At 48.2% G+C, this 21,556-nt stretch overlaps 1 protein-coding gene across 4 annotated transcripts in view; it reads right to left on the bottom strand.

Moving 5' to 3' along the window:
• HDLBP (high density lipoprotein binding protein) overlaps positions 1 to 21,556 on the bottom strand; it is a 1,657,332-nt gene that overhangs the window by 1,577,307 nt on the left and 58,469 nt on the right. For 2 of the 4 annotated variants that reach the window (XM_078665718.1, XM_078665720.1), the window contains exon 2: positions 17,813 to 17,882. The gene's annotated coding sequence lies outside the window, so the exon portion shown is untranslated. The remainder of the gene's footprint in view (positions 1 to 17,812; positions 17,883 to 21,556) is intronic. The other 2 variants (XM_078665719.1, XM_078665721.1) reach the window with 1 other exon arrangement.

The following is a 21,556-nucleotide window of genomic DNA, read 5'->3' as shown; positions in this document are numbered from 1 at the left end:
ATGAGGGTGTTGTGACAGACAGTGTCGAAGGCGGCGGAGAGGTCGAGTAGAATGAGGGCCACTGTTTCACCGTTGTCCAGGAGTGCTCGGATGTCGTCGGTCGCCGCAATGAGGGCGGTTTCGGTGCTGTGTTTGGCTCGAAAGCCGTTCTGTGAGGGATCCAGGGAGTTGTTGGATTCAAGGAAGGCTGCGAGTTGGCTATTGACGGCTTTCTCGATGACTTTGGCCGGGAAAGGGAGGAGGGAAATGGGTCGGTAGTTTTTCAGATCTGAGGGGTCAGCTGTTGGTTTTTTCAGAAGGGCGCTGAGTTCGGCGTGTTTCCATATTTCTGGGAAGGTGGCGGAGTTGAAGGAGCAGTTGATGACATCGCGGAGTTGGGGAGCGATGATGGAGTCAGCTTTGTTGAAGATGTAGTGGGGACAGGGGTCAGAAGGTGAGCCAGAGTGGATTGAGTTCATGAGGCGAATGGTGTCTTCAATGGTGATTGGCTTCCAGGAGTTGAGGTAGTTAGTTGGAGGGGTGGGATCAGAAGGGGGTGGGGTGAGTTGGTCATTGGGAGTATTCTTGAAGCTGTTGTGGATGTCGGCAATTTTGTTGTAGAAGAAGGAGGATAGCGCATCGCAGAGGTCTTGGGAATTAGTGATGTCGTTGGATGCTGCGGGAGGGTTGGTGAATTCTTTGACGATATTGAAGAGTTCCTTGCTGTTATGAGAATTGTTGTCGAGACGGTCCTTAAATGCAGATTTCTTGGCGGATCGAATCAGTTGGTGGTGTTTGCGGCTGGCTGTCTTGAGGGAGGCCATGTTGTCTGAGGTAGGTTCTTTTCTCCAATTCTTCTCCAGGGCGCGGCATGTCTTCTTGGATTTTTTAAGGTCATCATTGAACCAGGGAGCTTTTTTGCTGGATGATTTCGACTGGTGTTTTTTCAGGGGTGCTAGTTCGTCTGCACTGTGGGTAATCCATTGCCTGAGGTTGGTGGCCGCTAGGTCTGGGTCCGTTGCTAGGGTGGGAGTGTTTTGGCTGAGTGATGTGAGGAGTTGGTCGGTGGTGATTTTGTTCCATTTTCTTCGGGGAATGGGTTGTGGACGGTTGTGGGTCAGGGTTGTTTTGTAGCTGAAGTGAACACAGCTGTGATCCATCCAGTGGAGAGCTGTAGTGTGATCGAAGGAGATGTGCTTGCTGGAGGTGAAGATAGGGTCGAGCGTGTGTCCGGCTATGTGAGTGGGGGTGTCAACAAGTTGTTTGAGTCCGAGATTGGACAGGTTGTCCAGAAGGGAGGTGGTGTTGTTGTCGAGAATGTTGTCAAGGTGGTAGTTGAGGTCTCCTAGAAGAATGTAGTTCTCGGAGGCGAGGGCGTGCGGGCTGACGAAGTCAGTGATGTCGTCGCTGAATTGAGATCGGGTGTCTGGGGGCCTGTAAATGAGGGTTCCTCTAAGTGTGGCCCTGGGGTCGGTGTGGATCTGAAAGTAGAGGTGTTCGGCGGTTGCAAGATTGACGTCAGAGCTGGTTGTAATTTTGATGGTGTTTCTATGGACGATGGCGATGCCTCCTCCAGTTTGATCGGTGCGGTCTTTTCGAATGATCTTGTAAGTGTCCGGTATGGCTATGGCGATGTCGGGGGCAGAAGATGCATTCATCCATGTTTCGGTAAAGAAGGCGATGTCAGGTGACGCAGTGTCGATTAGGTCCCAGAGTTCGGTTGCATGTCTGTGGACCGAGCGGGTGTTCAGTAGGATGCATTTCAAGTTGTTGGGTTCGGAGCTGTGTGTGGAGGAAGTGTGTTTGGTGAGGGTCCTGATGCAGTTGAACTTACAGGAGAGGCAGGAGAATGGGCACGTCCTGGGGTAGCTTCACAGCAAAGTGGGGTGCGTCCGGCGTTGAGGGAGAGGAGAGTAGCGGCATCATAAGTTACTCTGGGGGGTTGGGAGCGGCATGGAGCAGGGGAACGGGCGCTGGGCGCGGTCCAGGCGCGGACGGGCACAGACGGGCTTACCTTTGGCGCACCTTTGGCGCACCTTTGGCGCACCTTTGGCGCACCTTTGGCGCACCTTTGGCGCGAATTGGGCTCGACCGCTGCGCGTGAACGCTGCGCGCAAGAGTAGCTGTCATATGTGGATGGTGGAAGGGGAGGGGCGAGGGAGGGTCAGCTGGGAAGGCGGGAGCGGGGTGGAGACTCGGGCAGGGCGACACAAACAACAATATCAACAACAACAAAATGGCCGGCAGCGCCAAACGGAGCAGGCAGCCAAAGTAATGCTAAATGTGCAGAAAATAAACTCAATGAAAAGGCAGTCAAGGCAACACAGCGACGGCACAGTGGTACAAGCGGCTAATTAGCAGGCGAGGTGGTTCAGCGCTATATGATTACAATAAATAAATAGCGATGTAGTCAATTAAAGCGGTCCTGCTATGTGCAGAGTGGAGCAACGATACCAGGCTGTGAGGGCAGGCAGGTCGGGGAGCAGCGTGGAGGAGCGACCGCGTCTGTGGAGCACAGGACATCAAACTTCATGTGTCATTTAGACCAAAACTACAACTCCCATGAGTCCATCGCAACAGTTCATAACTCAGTACTTCCACTCTGTCCATGAAGGCTAGATATGCAGTCTCTTCTCTCTTCCCCCCTCTTTCTTCGCTGTTCACGCAGCCAGTTAAGTGATTTTTCCTTCATCTCCCTATACCGAATAATGTGTTGATTGTTACTGCCGGTTGTGTTGGGGGCTGGGAGGGGCTCTAACCGCCGTGTGCTTCTCTTTTCAGAGCCCCGTTGGTCGTGGGGACGTTCTCATTCCTAACGCGGCTTTTGTCCCCAAGAACAGGTGCGGTGTGTAAACGACCCGCTAGAGAGCGCTCAGTCATCTCATTGCTCCGCAGAGCGGTTTCTCCTCATAGAGAGGAGCCGCGCTGAGGAGTGCAACGACACGGAGCCTTGCCCTCACCGCCTCGCGGAACGCCCGGTTACCGGGTCTGTACTTTGCCCCCATTTATAATTCACCCGTTGGGGTCTGTATTGCGGTTTCAACGGCGTGAATCGCCTTCGGGCAGGTGTGCACAGAGTCAGTCTCTTGAAGAGTGTGTGGTGGCGCGCAGTAGGGCAGCTGAACCCGGTCCTTCATTAGAGGGTCAGCGCGCCTAAGGGGGTTGGTGCAGCCTTCATTGCCACGCGTGTGGCCGCAAAGAGTTGCAGTCCATTGCCACGCGTGTGGCTGCAAAGAGTTGCAGTCCTCCGGTCTGCCCATATTCAGTGACGCCCACGCTGTTGGGGTGTATTTTATGGGGTGCTTGGGTCCCTGGTGCTTGTGATTATGGAGCAGGACAACTTTTGAGGAGGAGTCGCACTCCTATCTGAATGATGAGGAGTTCTACCAGGCTGTGGACAGCTCGATATATCGCTTTGTGACAGAGGTAGTGGGGCCCATGGAGGAGCGCTTGTCCGCTCGCATAGTCTCAGAGTGCGCTAAACTGGCGCAAGCCTAATCAGGTGGCCCACATGCCTCCCAGGCCCCTCAGGGGCAGGTCCCCCAGCCCCGAAGAAGCCCTGCAGGGAGGGGGTGTCTGAAGGGGGACACTGGGTGGATAGAGGAGCCTTTGAGCTTCTGCGGGACGCATTCTTGGCCAAGGCAACTACCGCCCCCTCTGCCCAGCTTTCGGCCCGGACCCTTCCGTGGCTTCTGGTACAGCGCCTCCGTCTCCTGGTGGGGACTCCCCTGATACGGACGACGACGAATCTGTACGCTCTTGGCGACCCTCGGGCTCCGCTGCTGAATTGCCTCGGGACAGTTCAGGTATGCTGGATCCGGACGAGATCGTTCATCCGCGATCTGCAGCCTGGGCGCCGGGCGACAAGGTGGCGAAGTTTGTGGCGAGCCGACTGCGAAAACCTTTGGAGAAGGAGGCTAGGGGATGCCTGCAGGGAGAGTGTCCGAGGCCCACACTGGAGGGTAAGGTGGCCTTGACGCCAGAATTGGATGTGAAAATGGCCACCTTCCTCGCTAAGTTTATGAAGGACCCGCGCAAAGGCATTGACCGCTCCTGGCGGTCATGCCAGGATAAGTTGTTGGACGCGGTCGGACCTATTACCAAGATCCTCGATATGGCCGAGGAGGCAAAAGTTACAAGGGCTGTCATTTCTCCCGACGTCCTCTCGAACTGGGCGCAGCGTGTTATCATTTTTCTCGGTAACGCTAACTGCGCCCTATCGGCAGAATACCGGAGATCGCTTTTGATTAAGCTGGACCCCAAATTGGGGGACTTGGCCTCTTGGGAGGCGGGCGCAGTGGCCCCGGGCGGTCTCTTTGGAGAACCGTTCATAAAAGAATTAAGGAAATTAGTCTCAACATTTACCTCCCTGGACAAAGCCCAGTCCAGCATCAAAAGGGTTTTTCAACAGCGTTTTTCCCAAGGGGCCGATCGAGGTAGGGGCCGATCGACCGGCTGGGGCAGACAGAATGCCAGCAATCGAGGGCAAGGCTCTGGGCAAGGCCAATACCAAACCTGGGCCAATTTTAACAATTTCTATCCCACAAGAGGGCAGCGCTTCGGTGGTCGAGGAAACCGAAACAACTCTGGATCCACCAACTCAAACGGTGAGTGTCTTGAGTCATCCCTGCAGCGCAGGTGCGCATTGGGGGTCGGTTGGCGGCCTTCTACAAGAAGTGGGTAACACTTACTGCAGACGCATGGGTATTGCAGACCGTGCGCGGGTTCCATATAGAGTTTTACGACCAGCCCATTCAGGTAGGTGCCCCGCGACCCATAGTGTTTTCAGAAGCAGATGCGCAGTTGATAGACGAAGAGGTCTCGGAGTTGCTTCGCAAGGGAGCCATTCGTTAATCAACTCGGCACCCTTCGGGTTTCTTCAGCAAAATTTTTCTGGTGGACAAGACCGACGGGGGCAGACTACCGGTAATCAACCTCAAAGAGTTCAACGGGTGGTTGGTTTACCGGCACTTCAAGATGGAGGGGATACACCTCCTCCGGGATGTACTCCTTCCACGAGACTGGATGGTGCGGTTGGATCTCAAGGATGCTTACCTTGTGGGTCCCATTCATCCCCCGCACCGCCGTTTTCGGCAGTTTTTCTGGAGGGGTTGAGTGTTCGAGTTCACCCCCCTTTCCATTCGGGCTTTCCTCGGCCCCTTGGTGCTTGCACCCGGCGGTGGAGTACCTGCGCAGTCAGGGTATTCGGATGATTGTCTATTTGGACGACATCCTGTTGATGGCCCAGTGCCCGATGACCTTGAGCTCTCAGCTGCGGCAGACGATCACTCTCTTGCAGGGGCTGGGTTTTATCATCAACGACAAGTCGGTCTTGGTACCGTGTCAGAGGATTACCTTTCTGGGGTTCGTCATAGACTCCGTAGGGGCCTCTCAGCTTACCGTCGCGGAAGATGGCCAAAATCCGGCATCTATTGCAGCAGATGATTACGAAAGATCAGACCTCCTTGCGGCAGATTGCCAGGGTGGTAGGGCTTCTTTCCTTCTCCATCCAGGCAATCTTCCCGTGGCTCCTTCATTACAGGGTGCTGCAGCGGCTCAAGGCACAGCATCTCCGGAGGGACATGTTGTACGATCAGCTGGTGCCCCTCTCGGACGAAGTGAAGGAGGAAATGTCGTGGTGGCTCTCTCACATGGAGGCCTGAAACGAGCGGGCGATATTTGGATCAGTCCCGGACCTAGTCATAGAATCCGACGCAGCAGGTCGGGTTGGGGTGCTCGCTGCGGGGAGTTCCACAGGCGGCACCTGGTCGTCCGACGAACAGAAGTTGCACATCAATTGCTTGGAGCTTCTGGCAGGGTCTTTCACAGTACACTGCTGGACCAGAGATTCTGCGAAGTCATGCTTGCTGTTGAAGATGGACAATGTCTCGGCGGTTCGATATGTCAACCACCTGGGAGGTCGACGGTCTCGGGTGAATCTAGCGAAGGAGTTCTGGGATTACTGTCTCAAGCATCAGGTGTCCGTGACGGCGGAATACTTACCAGGACAAGCCAATCAGGTGGCGGATTGGCATTCGAGATATCTGCGGGACTCCAGTCAATGGAGGCTGGATGTTCAGGTCTTCCAGTGGCTGAACCAACTGTGGGGTCCTTTTCAGTGGACCAGTTTGCGTCAAGCTTGGATCCTCAACTTCCGCAATTTTTCAGTTGGAGACCGGATCCTCTGGCAGAACCCACCGATGCGTTTCTCCAAGATTGGAGTCAGGAGAAGCCGTTTGAGTTTCCACCTTTCTCGATGGTGATGCGGACGGCGGCCCAAGTTCGCCGGCAGAATGTGGAGTTGGTGATGGTGACACCGCTTTGGAAGTCCGGTTTCCAGTTCTTCTGGAATGTTCTTGGGATTCTACAATCCTACTCCCCCGGTTTCATCACCTTCTGCTCAATTCGGATCGGGAGTCGCATCATCTCATCACTTACGATGCTCTCCACCTCATGGCATGGAGGCTTTCCGGCAACGCTGGTCGCTCCCAGGCCTTTCAAGATCAGCTGAGGGCCTTTTGTTCAAAGCCTGGGCAAACAGTACGGCGAAGCGCTACAGAACCGCTTGGACTAAGTGGACGCGTTGGTGTCTTCGAAGGGACTTGGATCCCCTGGTCGCAGGAGTCGTTCCCATTCTGAATTTTTTGGCAAAATTGGCAACCAAGGGCCTAGCGTACAGAACGATCAACGTGATGTGTTCAGCGATTTCGGCAGGCCATCATCCGGTGGAGGGGACACTGGTGGGAGAACATCCTTTTGTCTGTAGACTTTTGCGAGGGATTCGTCTCTCGTTACACACGGAGCCTAGGTACTCGGTCCTCTGGGACGTCAATGTGGTCCTTAATCTTTTTCTCTCTTGGCAACCTAATTTGTATTCGTCTTTGAAGGAGCTTTCAGCAAAAATTGGCCGTGCTTTTATGCTTGGTATCTTGTCATAGAGTGTCGGATGTCCGTGCCTTGGAGGTTTCGGTGAGAGTTTCATCCCGAGGGGGTTACCTTTACAGTGGGGCGTCTCACAAAGTCGACGTCAAGAACTCTCATACCCAGCCTTTGTGGATGTTCCCAAGTTGTGCGTTGTTCAATGTCGGAAAGCTTATTAAGAGGTGACCCTGGAACTTCGCCCTCCGGGCAAAAGACAATTGTTAATTGCCTTGCAGAAACCACACAAAGCAGTCTCCTCCCCCACTATTGCAAGGTGGGTGCGTTGGGTCATGCAGGAAGCAGGCAGTGATACTAAGCGTTTGAGCTCATTCGGCCAGAGGGGCCATGGCCTTTAAGGCGTTCTCTGCAGGAGCTCGTTTAGAGGATTTATTGCGAGCAGCAGACTGGTCCTCAGATTCCACGTTTAAAAGGTTTTATTTTAAGCCAGTGGTGGATATTGCTCAGTTGGTGTGAGTAAGCTTTGAACTAACATAATCTGAGCCTCCGGTCCTGCCATACAATCGAAATTTGCCTAGCGGATGCAACGGTAAGTTTCAATTCTATTAAGGACACGGAGGCGAGGATTATCCCCCCCAGGACTTCAAGTGAGATCCCGCCCGTATTGCAATAAGTAACCGCGTTATAATTTCACGGTGTATTTTGTCGATTTCCATGCTGTATGTTGTTGCCTACATGACTATAAGTGTGTGTTGTTTTACAACGCTTACGCTATCATGTTTTTTGTTCAGGCAATGATGGTTCCAAGCAAGAACAATGAGGAGCAAGTGTTATCGGCGCGAAGAAAGAGGGGGAAGAGAGAAGAGAGACTGCATATCTAGCCTTCATGGACAGAGTGGAAGGACTGAGTTATGGACTGTTGCGATGGACTCATGGGAGTTGTAGTTTTGGTCTAAATGACACATAAAGTTTGATGTATGTTTTACTATTTTCTTTATTGTAAACATTGATGGAACGCTTTTCTGAAGCTTCTGTGTTTTTGGTATGTAATAAACAGCGAAGGAAGAAAAGCATAATCCTCGCCTCCGTGTCCTTAATAGAATTGAAACTTACAGTTCCATCCGATTTCAAATTTCGATTCAACTTGATAGAACTCAAGTTTTCAGTCAAGAAGATCAAATTGCCCATTGTGGACAGTTCACTGCTACACTATTACAACACGCAGTCAAATTCCCCATAAAAGAAAACTTTCAGAAACCATATAAAAAAATAGAATACCGAAATATCAAAGAACACAGCTTAAGTCCCTCAAAAAGAAAAAGACAAAAAAAAATAAATCAATAAATAGAACTCTACGCATGCAGAGAAGACTCCCAGGAAATCACAGTGGACGACTCCTCTTGAAGGATCAAAGGTCATCACTGAAAAAACTAAAGTGGAATATTAGCAGAGACCAATAGAACGCAACCTGGGCAAAACTCGTCCAGGATACAAATTGCAAGGACAGCTCCCGCTTCTGAAAAACCGTGAACGGGATAATCAACCCTCAACATGTGGGCATTGAATCAAACATCAGCGAAGCAAATTAGGTAAAATTCCCCTCTACTCATTTCAATAATGAAAGAGGAACCGTCGGAGCACAAACTCTGAACAGCTGGATACAAGAAGAACAAGCTGGAGCATGCACTACTGAGATGAGAGAGCAGAAGATCCCAGCTACAGGAAATACATCACCAAGGGCAGCTAGCAGCCCCCTGTCACTCTTAATTAAAAAGCAGCTTTCTAAAGGGAGGAAAGAAGGGGCTCCGGGTCCGAATGGCACAACACCTGCAATGTTTAACGCAAAGCCGGAGGACTGGGCTGACATTCTACAACCTCTTTTTGGAAGTCAGGCTGCTAAACAGATTAACGGAATCTAGGAAGTGGCTCCTAGTTTGAGTGGGGAGCAGAGTCTCCAAGAGAAAATAAGCTTTTGGTTTCTCTTCCTCCAATTTAACCCATATGTTGCTGCAGCGTTCTTGATGACCATGCTGTAGATGCCAATGTCGGGTGGCGGTGAAGGCCTCGACGGATAGGACTACGCCCTCCTCCGGGCTTTCGGTGTCGAGGTCCTGCCATTCCAGGTCCTAAGCCTCAGAGGATGTCGAGCCCAAGTACGTCCGCTGATCGTCCTGGACGTCTCCTTCGTAATACAGACCATCTTCGTACTGTTGCTCTGCTGGTGCAGGAGTTTTCGGCGGCGTCTAACTCTTCCTCTACTTCTGTTTCGACTACAGCTGTGGGCTACGGAGGGATGGTGGATCTACTCACCCTTTCGTCAAAGTCTTTTTTCCTCTGGAGGATGCGGTCCATTTTGGCCTCGAGCCTACTCTTCGTCCTCCTTTCTATTTCGGCGGCGAGAGTTTCGGCGCTTCTCTTCGAGGTTGTCGATGTTGACGTCAAAGTCGCCTTCAGGGCTTTTTCTTCCGGTGTCAAACGTGCCTTTACGGGGCCATGCTTAGACTACCTAGGCTTCACTAGAGCTTTCGCCGGCTGGGAGTCCTTTTCAAAAGATCCGCTGGGCTGTTTGTCTGTGGACGCAGCTGTGGCCGTTGAGTGCTTCGATGCCAGTGCTCCTTTCGCAGAATTTGGCTCTGTTTTTGAGAGTCTGTCAGGGCTTTAAGGGTCAACGTCTCTTACCTTCTTTGTGGACTTCTTTTCGGTCTCTGCGACCGTGTAGTCCTCTGGTTCCTCTGCGATGTTGACCTCTACTCCGCAGAAGAGTCCCAAGTCCCAGAGCGACCAGGGTTGTCCTGGTCCCTGCATGGTGTAGTTCGCTCTCCTCGGTCTCTCCCTCACTCAGAGGGTCTTGGGAGTGAATGCCGAGCAGGCGTTTCAATCCTTGCTTTGGTGGTCGAGTGGCAGGCAGAGGTTGCAGACTGGGTGCTGGTCCTTCTGCGCGTATTTGTGGTGACAATTACGGCAGAATTTGAATGGGTTTTGTCCATTCCTGCGCTCAGGGGGCCGCCTGTGTGCGCATTCTCCGTTGGACGCCGAAGTTCTTTATTTTCTCACCCTCTTAGTCGTCCCTGCTCTGTGCTCCTGATAGGTCTGTTAAAAACTCCGACTTAAGGTGTTTTCTGCTTGATTTTCTTATTCTCTTCTCCAAAAACTCTGGAACCCTTTGGTGACGAACCAAACCCAACAGTGGAAAAAAGAATCTGAAGATGGCTACCAAAGGTGGGAGCTTCCGGAGGAAGCGCGCTAACGTCACAGGAGGACACCAAATGGTGAGACGTCGACGCCCACCTGGGCCACGGAAAAATAAAATATATATATATATATATATATATATATATATATATATATATATATATTTTTTTTTTTTTTTTTTTTGTTTTTTTTAAATACTATGATTCCGGATCCAACCACTAGACTGCGGAATAATGCACAGCATAGTGAATCCAGAAAGATTCATGCTGCAAAACTCCCCTATCTCTGGATTTTATCTGGTTTTATTAGAAGATTGTCGTTTTATAAGCCCAGTGCCTAAATAGGCAGCAATGATGGACGAAATTACATTGAATGTTTGGTTACATTTTTTATTCTTTTAAGTGTTGTATAGCAATTGATTCAGTTAACTATGCAAAAATAAAGACACTTGAACCTACATACAAAGAAAAATTTACATATATACATACATATATACATACATATATATATATATATATATATATATATATATATATATATATATATATATTTATACATATACATATACATACATATTTTTTTTTTTTATTACACCGCTCTTTATATTTACATATTACTGTCTATGGTCAGCTATACAAGAGTTCTATCCTAAGTTTCCGGATGGTATGCCCCCCCCCCCCTTTTCCGGCTTTGAGTTCTACAAACACTACCAAGTACCCCTACACGTAGGCATCTGGTAAATAAACTATATAATGCAGCTCAAGAGGACTGACCGCAGACACCAATTCAAGTGCTTGATAGATGGACACCACATTATCACCGGAGGAATGGGAATTCTGTTGTAATTTGACTGGGATGCTAACCTCAAATTGTAATCTAGGCATTATCCATTTCAAATTACTACAACAAATGTACTCTACACCTGCTAGGCTGTTCAAATATGGGTTGAGAGATGATGGGAACAGTAAAAGGTGTTAGGGAGGAGGAGCAGACTTTGTACATTTAGCATGGGAGTGTGAGCAAATACAAAGATTCTGGAACACTGTGGTACGGGACTGGAGATCCAGGTTGTCTGAGACAGGGCTTTGCACCCACATATGTGCCTATTAGGAATGATCCACTAGCTGAAGTTGGAAAGCTTATTGCAATAGTGCTGCTATTGGCAGAAAGCAAGGAGGCACTGGGGGAGGGGGGAGATATGCATCCAAACATGAACAAATGTTGCAGGTCTTGGTGTACTGTGAAACCAACTAGGAAATTTATGCAGAACAACTTCCAAAGGCCTTGCACCAAAAGACATACGGGCCCCTTAATGGACTGAGGGAGCAACCTGCTGTCGATCACAGCACTATGTAATAAGATGGTACTGACGGATAAGACTGAAATATTTAAAGGGAGCAATATAACAATACTCTATAGGTATGTCAGAAATTAATGAGAATGCTGTTGACATGTCTGTGTGTCATATTATGCTGAAAATCAAAATAAAGTATTTAAACAGCCACAAGGAAAACCACTTTCCATGAGAAGAAATGTAAAGGCCAAGAAGATTCCGAATGAGAACACGTGGGACACTGTAGAATGACTTTAGGCCTACCATAACCACTTTAATGACAGGAATTCGAAATAATGAATAATGTTCTCGATTTTGCAAGTAAGCAGCTTCGACAACTAAGTGTAGGTGTAAGATATCCCGGACTTCTAACAGCATAGTAGGTAGCAGACTATATCTTGGGCAATGAGTTGAAGAGGACTGATTTGTTTGGAATACAATAGTGGGCAAACCTTTTTCCCCTGAGCAGTACAAGCAGCGCTCATAGTAGGTCTGCAAGTTTAATGATGCCACGCACTATTGTGGCAAACTGAGGTAACATAATTCGGACCTATCCATTCATCATTTCACTCATCCATCTCTTTATCCACCCTTTCCCTCATCCATCAATCCTTTCGTCATCCATCCATCAACCCTTTTACTCCTTTATTCCAGCCACCCTCACTCAATCCCTCATTACACTCATCCACCCTTTCATCCATCCTTTCATCCATCCTCCCTACCTTTCAGTCACCCATCCAATCTTTCCCTTATCCACCCATCATCCGCCCTTTTATCCAATCATCCACCCTCTTTCCTCCATGCATGCTTTCACTCACATCTATACATCCACCCTTGCTCACTCATCCATCCACTCTCTCCCTTTTACGTTATTTATGAATCTTTGTCACCGAGCAGAAATGTACACAAATAGCGCTACCCCTTTTCTTTAAAATACCACCAGAGTTTCTTGATTCTCTTTCTCCCACTTTTTTCTTACAAAAACAGGCATACACACAAACATAGCAGACACACAAAAAGGTATGAAGGCGGCTCACCTACGCAGAAGTGGCCCCTACTCATAAGGTGCCCCTTTCCGAGGAGGCTCGAGAAGAAATCCAATGGTGGTCAGACCACATGGAGGCCTGGAATGCCCAAGCAATCTTCGGATCGGCCCCAGACTTGGTTATAGAATCCAACGCCAGCAGGGTAGGCTGGGGGGGCCGAATGCAATGCTATTTCTACAAGAGGTTTGTGGTCTCAACACAAACAACCGTTACATATCAACTGCATAGAACTTCAAGCAGGCTCGTACGCAGTACGTTGTTAGACGAGAGATTCTATCCAGTCATGTGTCTTTCTGAAGATGGACAACATTTCGGCAGTCTGCTATATCAACCACTTAGGGGGGTACTCGGTCAAAAGCCCTCTCGGACCTTGCGCCTGTTTTTTGGCAGTATTGTTTGGTCCGTCAGGTTTCAGTCATGGCAGAGTACTGGCCCGGCCGAGAGAACCAAGTGGCGGACTTCCAGTCCTGCAATTTCAGCCTTTGGAAGCTCAACCCAGAGCTGTGAGCAACATTGAGTGACCGTTGTGGTCCTTTCTCGGTGGACCTGTTCGCCTTAAGACTGGACCACCAGCTTCCCAGTTTCTTCAGCTGGAAGCCAGACCCACTAGCGGTAGCCGGACTCCTTCATCCAGGACTGGAGTCGAAGCAAGGGTATGCTTTTCCACCCTTTGTAATAAATGCAAGGGTAACAGCGCAGGTCAGGAGACAACAGGCGCAAATGGTTCTGATCACACCCCCCGCCCGACCCCCTTTGGAGATCACAATTTTGATTTCCAGTTCTTCTGGAACTCTTTAATCTTACTCCCCCAGTTTGACTCACCTTGTGAATCCCGACCAAATTCAGAATCCACTGATTCAGGGGAATTGATTGGGGAGTGTGGCGGATTCCCGAAGACGATGGGAGGTCCCAGGCCTGTCCAAGGCTTGGAAAGACAGCACTGTTGTAGGAGAGTAGGGTCTGCTATCCTATGGTCACCCCAATATTTTGCTTTTTGCTTCACTGATTTTCAACTTACTGAGGCTGTGGGCCTGCTAATCAGACCCCCAGCCTGCTGTTCTCTCTCTAAATTAATAATACATGTGCTACAGGTACATACCACAATTGGAAATGGACTCCTTGCCAGCCCCTGTACCATGCACTATAGGTGCCCAGGGCATAGGTGCCACGAAGGCCTACCAGGGGCTGCAGCATATCTTTGGCCACCCCTGGCTGGTTCTTAAAGTGACACAACTGGCTGATTACTCAGCTGGGGCAAGATGGTGTGATCCCCTCTTGCTTAGATATAGTATACCTATATCTAAACCTATATCTGGACACATATAAACCTGTGAGCCACTCCTATGGAAGGCCTCATCAATCCTGGAGGCAGAGTGCATGGTTTAATGTGAGATGGAGCTCTAGCATGAGCTGAGCCCGTCTGCAGCTGTCGGGAACAACTCCCTAAGCTGTTTCAGGATAATGCCATACCATATACTATTAAGTGCATTATAATCCTCGCGGTTATATAGCAACTTTGGTTTGGCTTTATCAAAACATGTTGTGTAAGGTGTCATACGATTTGGAATACTATCCCCTCGCCAGTCCTGGCGACGGGGATAGCATTCCACCCCTCTAGAGGGAGAAGACATGTTACTTTACTGAAATGCGGTTCATTTTTAAAGGAGCCTCAGATCCACAAAATGGATGCTTCTGCCACAGACACAAGTCTGACCCCCTGTAGCTGACCGAAACTCAGCCAAGGAGGCCTGGACAAAGGATTTCCTGTCGCAGGGAGGTGTCACACCACCCCAGACAGGAGATAGTGGATTGTAGCAGGGAGGTTTGAAAGAAACCAGACCCTGCTTGGGGCGCACAAGGCTGCCCCTTGCATAATCCGGCCAAACCGGTTCTGGGGCACTCCAGCCCCTGTCCCAGCGCGGCCTGGATCAAAGGAAAGGGGTGTATCCACCCCCTTCCTGGGTCCCACCCATAGGGGGGGACCTAGCAGGTAATCCAGCCCCCTAGATTGGTATAAGAATGGGAGCAGTGCCAATGTACTTCAGATTATCCTGATGAAACATAAGAAACGAAACTCTGGACCCTTCGACATCCTACTCAACGTAGAAGACTGAAGAATCTCCCTTGTGGTCAAGGAGTGACCACCCTGTGCAAACAGGCACCATCCAGCCCTCGACGTCTGCTTTGTTGCAGTTCCCGCCGGAACTCGAGCGACAGATCGACGAGATCAAGCTTGCCTGCCTTCTTACAGCCCGATCCACAGTCCCTGCAGAGCTGAGACCCGTGGAGGCGACCAGAAGCGTGGGGCACGCCATCTTGAAAAGACCACGAGACGCTGACCGTGCAGCCCACGAGTGACCCTCGAAGCTGTACACCGGGGTTTGAGAAGCCCCAACCCTGAGCCACTCTTGCACCGAAGTTCACCCCTCTACACTCGACGAGTGCTACGTGGGGCCCTTCTGCTTTCTTTGGCTCAAGGCGTTGGCACCGTCACTTGCCAGCTGGCTTGTGGCCCCTGTGCCGGCGAAAACCTAAATACGACTTGTTATTCTGGTTGCTCCAGATTTGCACCGGCTCCCCTAAAAAGGAGCACCCTCTCTGACCCTCCTGGTCCGAGTGAGAAGCAATCTTCCAGTTCCGCGTGGATTGCTCTTGCCAAGTGTTTGCTCCAATCTTGAAGCCGACAGCGCCGACGGTGAGAGCCGACGTGGGACAGATCGTGAACCGCTCCTGGACGTCGCAGATGCCCCAGAGCCCACGTGGCAGCGGAGAGAAGCTCCTCGACAACCACCTGATTGCGCCCGACATTGCCTGGTTCCGTCCTGGTTCCACCCTGGTCACTGCTGAGTGACCCAGACTGTCCCCTCTGCTTTCAGGTACTTTTCGACTTGGATCCACCCTTGGATCCCACCGGACACTTCTCCTTCACATCGCCTGCAGCCTCTTCAGCTTCAAGCACCAAGAACCTGCGTGACGAAACCCGACGCCACTTCGACCCTGTGCACCCGCTTCCTGTGGGTGAGGTAACATTGCAACGCCGGTGTTCCCACACTGGTACACACCTCTAGGGCCTGTGTCTAAAGTTTTGTCTTTCTAGGTTCAGCGGAAGTGTCCTTAAACTCTATTTGAGTAACTTTTACGCACCATTGAATTAACATTGGTGCATGCGCGCGCTTTCAGCACTGCACCCGAATCCCGCGGGCTTTTCCCGACTTCAGCATTGCTTGTCCCGACTGCTCCCAGCGATTCCCTAGGCCTAACCACTGATCGATTGGTATCTCTTATACCATTTTTTTTAGTATATGGTCTGAGTGGGCCCTCGCCCTCATCCATAATTGTGCAACTTTGTATGTTATACTGTGCTTTTGATTTAACGCTTGTGCCCCTTTGTTCATGAAGAATACTGGGGATTATTTTTAGGAATAAATACATATATTTTTATAATATATACTTGTGTGGTGTCCCTTCATTTGATATTACAGGACTGTGATTGGTAAAACAGCTCGCTTAACAAGACCTCTTGAGTTTAGCCTTTAAGGTTGCTTAGTCTATGCTACCATTAAGATAGCTTGTCTACAAGGTTGACTTACAACCAGACACCATGAGGGTTTGTTTGGACTTATACAAGGTGGTTCCAGAATTGGAAACATCATATCAGGCCAACTTCTCACAACTGTCAAGAGATACAAATCTGTATGGGGCAGATGGTCCAGTTGGTGTATCAGAAGAAACCTTAATCTGCTGGACACAGATGGAGTACACACTGAATTTTCTAGCTCACTTAGGTCACAGCAGTTTGCATTATAGATCGATTAACACCTTCCAGTAAGCCATTTCAGCTGGGCATGTCCCGAACAATGAGGCAGCGGTGAGGGAACACCCACTGGTATGCAGTCTTAGGAGTTATCAGGCTTTACCTTCCTCCGGAGCCCCAATACTCTGCTCTTTGGGACGGAGCCCCACTACTCAGCTCTTTGGGACGTTAACCAAGTTCTCAATCTGTTCCTTTCCTGTCAACCAAATCATTTTCTGTCTAGCAAGGAGTTGTCGGCTAAGCTGCTCTGCCTCATCTCTTGCAGTCGCCTCGACCATGAGAGCATTAGATATCACAGGCAGGATATTCTCCCCAACCGGAGTAACTTTCTGAACAGAAGAACAAAGTGTCACACAAGAGTCATGACTTACTCAGAATTCCCAGACTCTCCAAAGCTTGTGTTGCCCGGTGCTTAAAGGCATATGAGGAAATGACTGAAGAGATCTGTCCTCCCGGGGAGCAATAACTCCTCATTGCATTACATAAGCCCTTCAAGGCGGTTTCTTCCCCACCACAGCAAGGTGGATAACGAAGGAAGCTAGTATTGACCTTCGGATTTTTGGGGCACATTCGGTATGAGGAGCTATGGCCTCTAAAGCATTTGGCGTGGGTGCCTGTTTGGAGGATATCCTCAACGCTGCAGATTGGTCTTCGGACTCTACCTTGAAGAGGTTTTACTACAAGCTGGTGCTTAACATACCTCACCTCGTGGTGAGCAAGCTTTAAGCTACCATAATCCTCATCTCCAGTCCCGACAAAGAATGAAAAGTATCCTAGCTATCGTAACGAAAATGTCACTTCTATTAAGGACTCAGGTGAGGACTATCCCACCCTAGGGATTCCCTCAGGAGATCGCCCTCCCCGTATTGGGGTAAGTAATACACTGAGTTTAAAATGATCTAGTTGAAAGCGTTTGACTCAATTGCACATTAACTGCTTTCGCTATAATTTCTCCCAGAGGCTTTAGTGGTTAAATGCCTAGGTGGTGACAATGTTCCGCATCTTTGTGGGATCGAATGCAAAAAAAACTGGATTCATGATGGTGATCCAGCGGATGACTTCGCACAACGAAAGAGGCTGAAGAGCCAGTGAAGGACTGTTGGGCTCTGGGGCCTCCCGATTGGATGTTTTGGACTGTTTCCTGATTGTATGTTGTACTATATTTTTCCCAAGGTTTCATGAGAAACGTGGTTTGTATGGTTTTAAATCGGATGGCTGCTGTGAAAATAAAGTGAAAAAAGAAGGCATAATCCTCTCCGATTTCTTAATGGGATTGAAACTGTTACGATAGCTAGGACATTTTTCATTCTACTTAAAAGAAACAATTTCCTTTCATAACACTCGAGTTCATGTATTCGCTCATTCCCTAAGATGCAAGTGAGGTGGCAGTTAGCAGGAGGCCCTGCAACTGTTAAACACCACAACCTAACATCAATTCTTACAGTATAGAGTGATCACCAATGGCAACCCTGGGGTTCTGAGAGGGGGGAGACAAAAAGATCCTGCAAAGCCAAACTCTTAAAACTTTGGAAGGTTGGAGGGGCTGGAAAGACTGGATAGTATACTCACCAGCTAAATGGTCAAAAGCCAGAAAGTCCGTCCTGTAAGTTGCCCGTTTGCGTCAGCCTGCCAGCTTCTTCTTTTAAAAGGAACACAGGGGAAAAATACAGTCAAAACGTTAATTCTCAATATTTCATTCCAGCTTAAATTCACTACATGAACTCACAATTCTCAACAAGCAGAAACCCATCTATTCTTTACAAGTTGGCTAAAAGAAGTAAATACTTATCTTTACAAAAAGATTAAAACATTTTGGGGATTGATCAACTCTTGTCAGGTTGAAAACCCTAGGTGAAAACTGAATCACTGGTTATTTTACAGCACGAGGGTATGTATGGCTGAGACCCACTGCTTTACAAAGGAACAAAGAAGAGACCACACCTTCTGTTGCAAGAATTTATACATTTGACATAAGACAGCAGACAAGACAGCATCAGTTTGCTGTTATTTATACATAGTATTCATATAGTGTAAATAGAAACATCACTTCGGCTATATTACAAACCAGCATGCATCATATCTGCCACATTGTACTAGAAAGAAAATCATCGTCACAGCTACAGTGCAGCACAGAACAGCAAAACTCCAATTCCTATATTTTTTACAGCCTGCTTTTAGCAGCCTAAGTGCAGCAGAAGTGCTTTACAAGAAAAGTCACAACCACAACACTACATTTGGTCCACCAAATTACCTCTATATGCCTCTCATCGGAACCCAATGTGGCCTTAACAAGATCCTTAAATTGCCTTCAACAAAATCCTCTTTTACCATCACCACTAGTTTAGTTGCTTAGCTCCTAAATACCCATACATAGGCCCAGGGATGGATTTCACCTCTACCAGCATACACACAAAATATGCAAGGGTCTTACACAGCCACCAGCTCCCCATAAGTCAGTTGAACCCGGGGTTAATTTTTGGGGGAAACACTTGCAGAACACATGTCTTGCTCCTCGTAATGAACACATCACAGGAGTGGATACCCAGGCGGTCTCAGAATTCGGTCGATGCAGTTTTCTACTTTGAAGGACCTTAACCAAGTAGCTCCAGAGGTTACAGTTGTCACCGGTCTGAACCAAGAGGCCCAAAGTACAAATCAATTGATTAAGAGGAAGATGATTGGTGTGGGGGAATAGAACGACAATGGTGCCATGTGAACGAACCCTGGTGGGAATACAATCAAGTAGCCAGGTGAGATGTAGCAGGATTGTGGCAAGAGCCACTCTACATCACAAACTATTAGATAACCACATTCCTTTAAAGCCCAAATTCGATCTGCTTTGACAACCAATTTTATTGAGTTTGAAAGTTGACAACAGCACCATTCAGAGCTACAAAGTACATTGGCTGAATAGGGGGAAGAACACACATTGCGGCGACATCCAGATTACATAAAGAAAGCAAGAATAGCGTACCCACGTGCACCTGAAAAGCAGACCACACCATCTCAGTCGTCAAGTACCCCGACCCATTTCCCCCACATGCGATGAAACTTCCGGGGACACCCCGTGGCTATGTATAAAGGCCTCATGCGCAGCACACCAATCCACCCCCGGCACCAGCACCCTAGAGTGGGAGGGGCAGTGTCTAGCCAGTGAGCAGCAATGTCCCTCTTGGCAACCACCAACGCAGTGTTGAGGAAGAGCTTCTCAGCCCTGGAGCCGTCCAATTCGTCTCGATCTGCTTTCTAAACCTCTTGGGGGGAAGGGGGTGGGGCGGTGGGGAAAGGGGGGGGATAGCAGCTAGTAAGCAGACTTGTGTACAACATTATCTTTAAAGTGATATTTACAAGGATTAAGTGCAGGGGTGGCATGTTAGGTCAGGGACTTCAGAATAAGCATTAAACTAAAGAGTGGTCAAACACCTGGAGTCATTTCTCTTCAAGCAGAAACAATGACATCGCCTCAAATAAGATCAAGGGAACCTAACTGCCAACTAAAATCTTGGGCAAACGTAGGATTCAGAGGTCTTCTATAATTTGAACACCACTAAGATAAAATTTTTGGGAAGTAAAATTAAATTGTGACTTTCCATAAGAAGTTGCTTTATAAGACAAAGATTAATCCCAAAGAGTGGGAGACATCAAGAGTAAAGCATGATGTGCGATGGTCTGTCTTGACAGACTAGATTGGGCCACGGTAAATGATTCATGTCATTCGAGTTTATAAGAACCTACTTGGCTTCAATGAATTAAATTACCAACAAAATTAGATCCTTGTGGTGTGACTGACATAGTTTGTAAGGAGTCACTGCAATTTTTTTTAAAAAGGCGGGTATTATTCACCACTTTAAGAGCAAGGCGGGTCTGTTGCAAAGTCATACAGTTAAACAGCACTGTACCGATTAAATGGTGTGACAACCCGGTGGCACTTGGTGAAGGTGATATATACATGAATATATACAGTGAATAGTGGTGGTAGTGCAAGTGCTGGTGTGAGACAGCGTGGTCGGCGCGTTGTGACAATAGGTGAAATTTACAGAGTAATGGCTCCAAGGATCAAGTTGTAATCACTTAAAACAAGAATGAGTCAATTTTCAGGAGTACAAAACATGAAGGGCGCCATAAAATTAAGCTGTGTGGTCGACGGCCATTACTGTTTAACTGTATGACTTTGCAACAGACCCGCCTTGCTCTTAAAGTGGTGAATAATACCCGCCTTTTTTCAAAAAATTGCAGTGACTCCTTATTTCTTCCTTTTGTAATGCATATTGCATACACCTGTTGAAATTGTCTTCCAATTGATACCTGTTGGGAATTGTTCTTATTTACAGCATACACCCATCCCAACTTGGTCTATGGGTTTCCTCCTGCCTATCCTACACATGACATAGTTTGTAACACTTTCCTGAATGGTCGACTCCAATTCTTTCACTGGTATATTAAGAAATAGGATCGATGGGCTCCAGCTTGTGTGATGGAGCCCTCTTGGTACAGGTGTAGAAAACAGTAAAATAATGTAATCTATTCGAATTATCACTTTGTAATTAAGCTGAACCAGCATGTTTCACACACTGATCCTACCCACCAAGAGTGATACGAACGTGTCCTAACCAATCAGAATTTCTAAAGAATCGGTCCAGTTTTAAGTTGTGCTATACCAACAACCTGCTTAAAAAAGCTCAGATTTTCCATTGCAGCTACACAGATATGGAAGAAACCTGCGAAGATATAGCTCCCTGCTTTCTTTGGTACAAATTTCATAAACTGTGGTATCACAAGAAATGTCTGATATTCAGTTGCTTTATGGGGACCTACCAATACATCACAGACTTCTGACTATAAAAGAGGGGGCTGGGGGAATGAAACCGTGCAAAGGGTTAAGCAAGCATGCTTTTTTTTAGCCCTGATGCCATTTACATCCACGGTGTGCGCTGAACAAGTAAAGGAGTTAGGCCAAAAAGTCAAACTCCTGCATACCAGCAAAAAAGTACACCAATGATAGTTATTTCTCAGGTGCAAACTAAAAAAATATGCCTGCTTAATAAGAGGTCACGCCATTTACAACACAAGTTCTGTTGAAATAAACTATGTTAAATCAAACTAGGGTGTGAAGGCAAAATATGTCTGCATGGTCAAGTAGAACAGATTTAGTCAGTCTAGAAGTACACATTACAAAGGATATGTTTGTCTGGAAATCTATTTTGGCAGTATATTGTTCACAGCTAGATACATTATTGGGGGGCGTGTTAAATGTAAACAATCAGGAATCAACTACTCCATTCTTTGATCGTAGCATATAAAGCCAAAGCAATA

This window comes from Lissotriton helveticus, chromosome 11, assembly GCF_964261635.1.
Source record: "Lissotriton helveticus chromosome 11, aLisHel1.1, whole genome shotgun sequence".
Taxonomy (NCBI): Eukaryota; Metazoa; Chordata; class Amphibia; order Caudata; family Salamandridae; genus Lissotriton; species Lissotriton helveticus.
The sequence above is the reverse complement of the archived record's forward strand: the minus strand, read 5'-3'. Positions and strand labels throughout refer to the sequence as shown.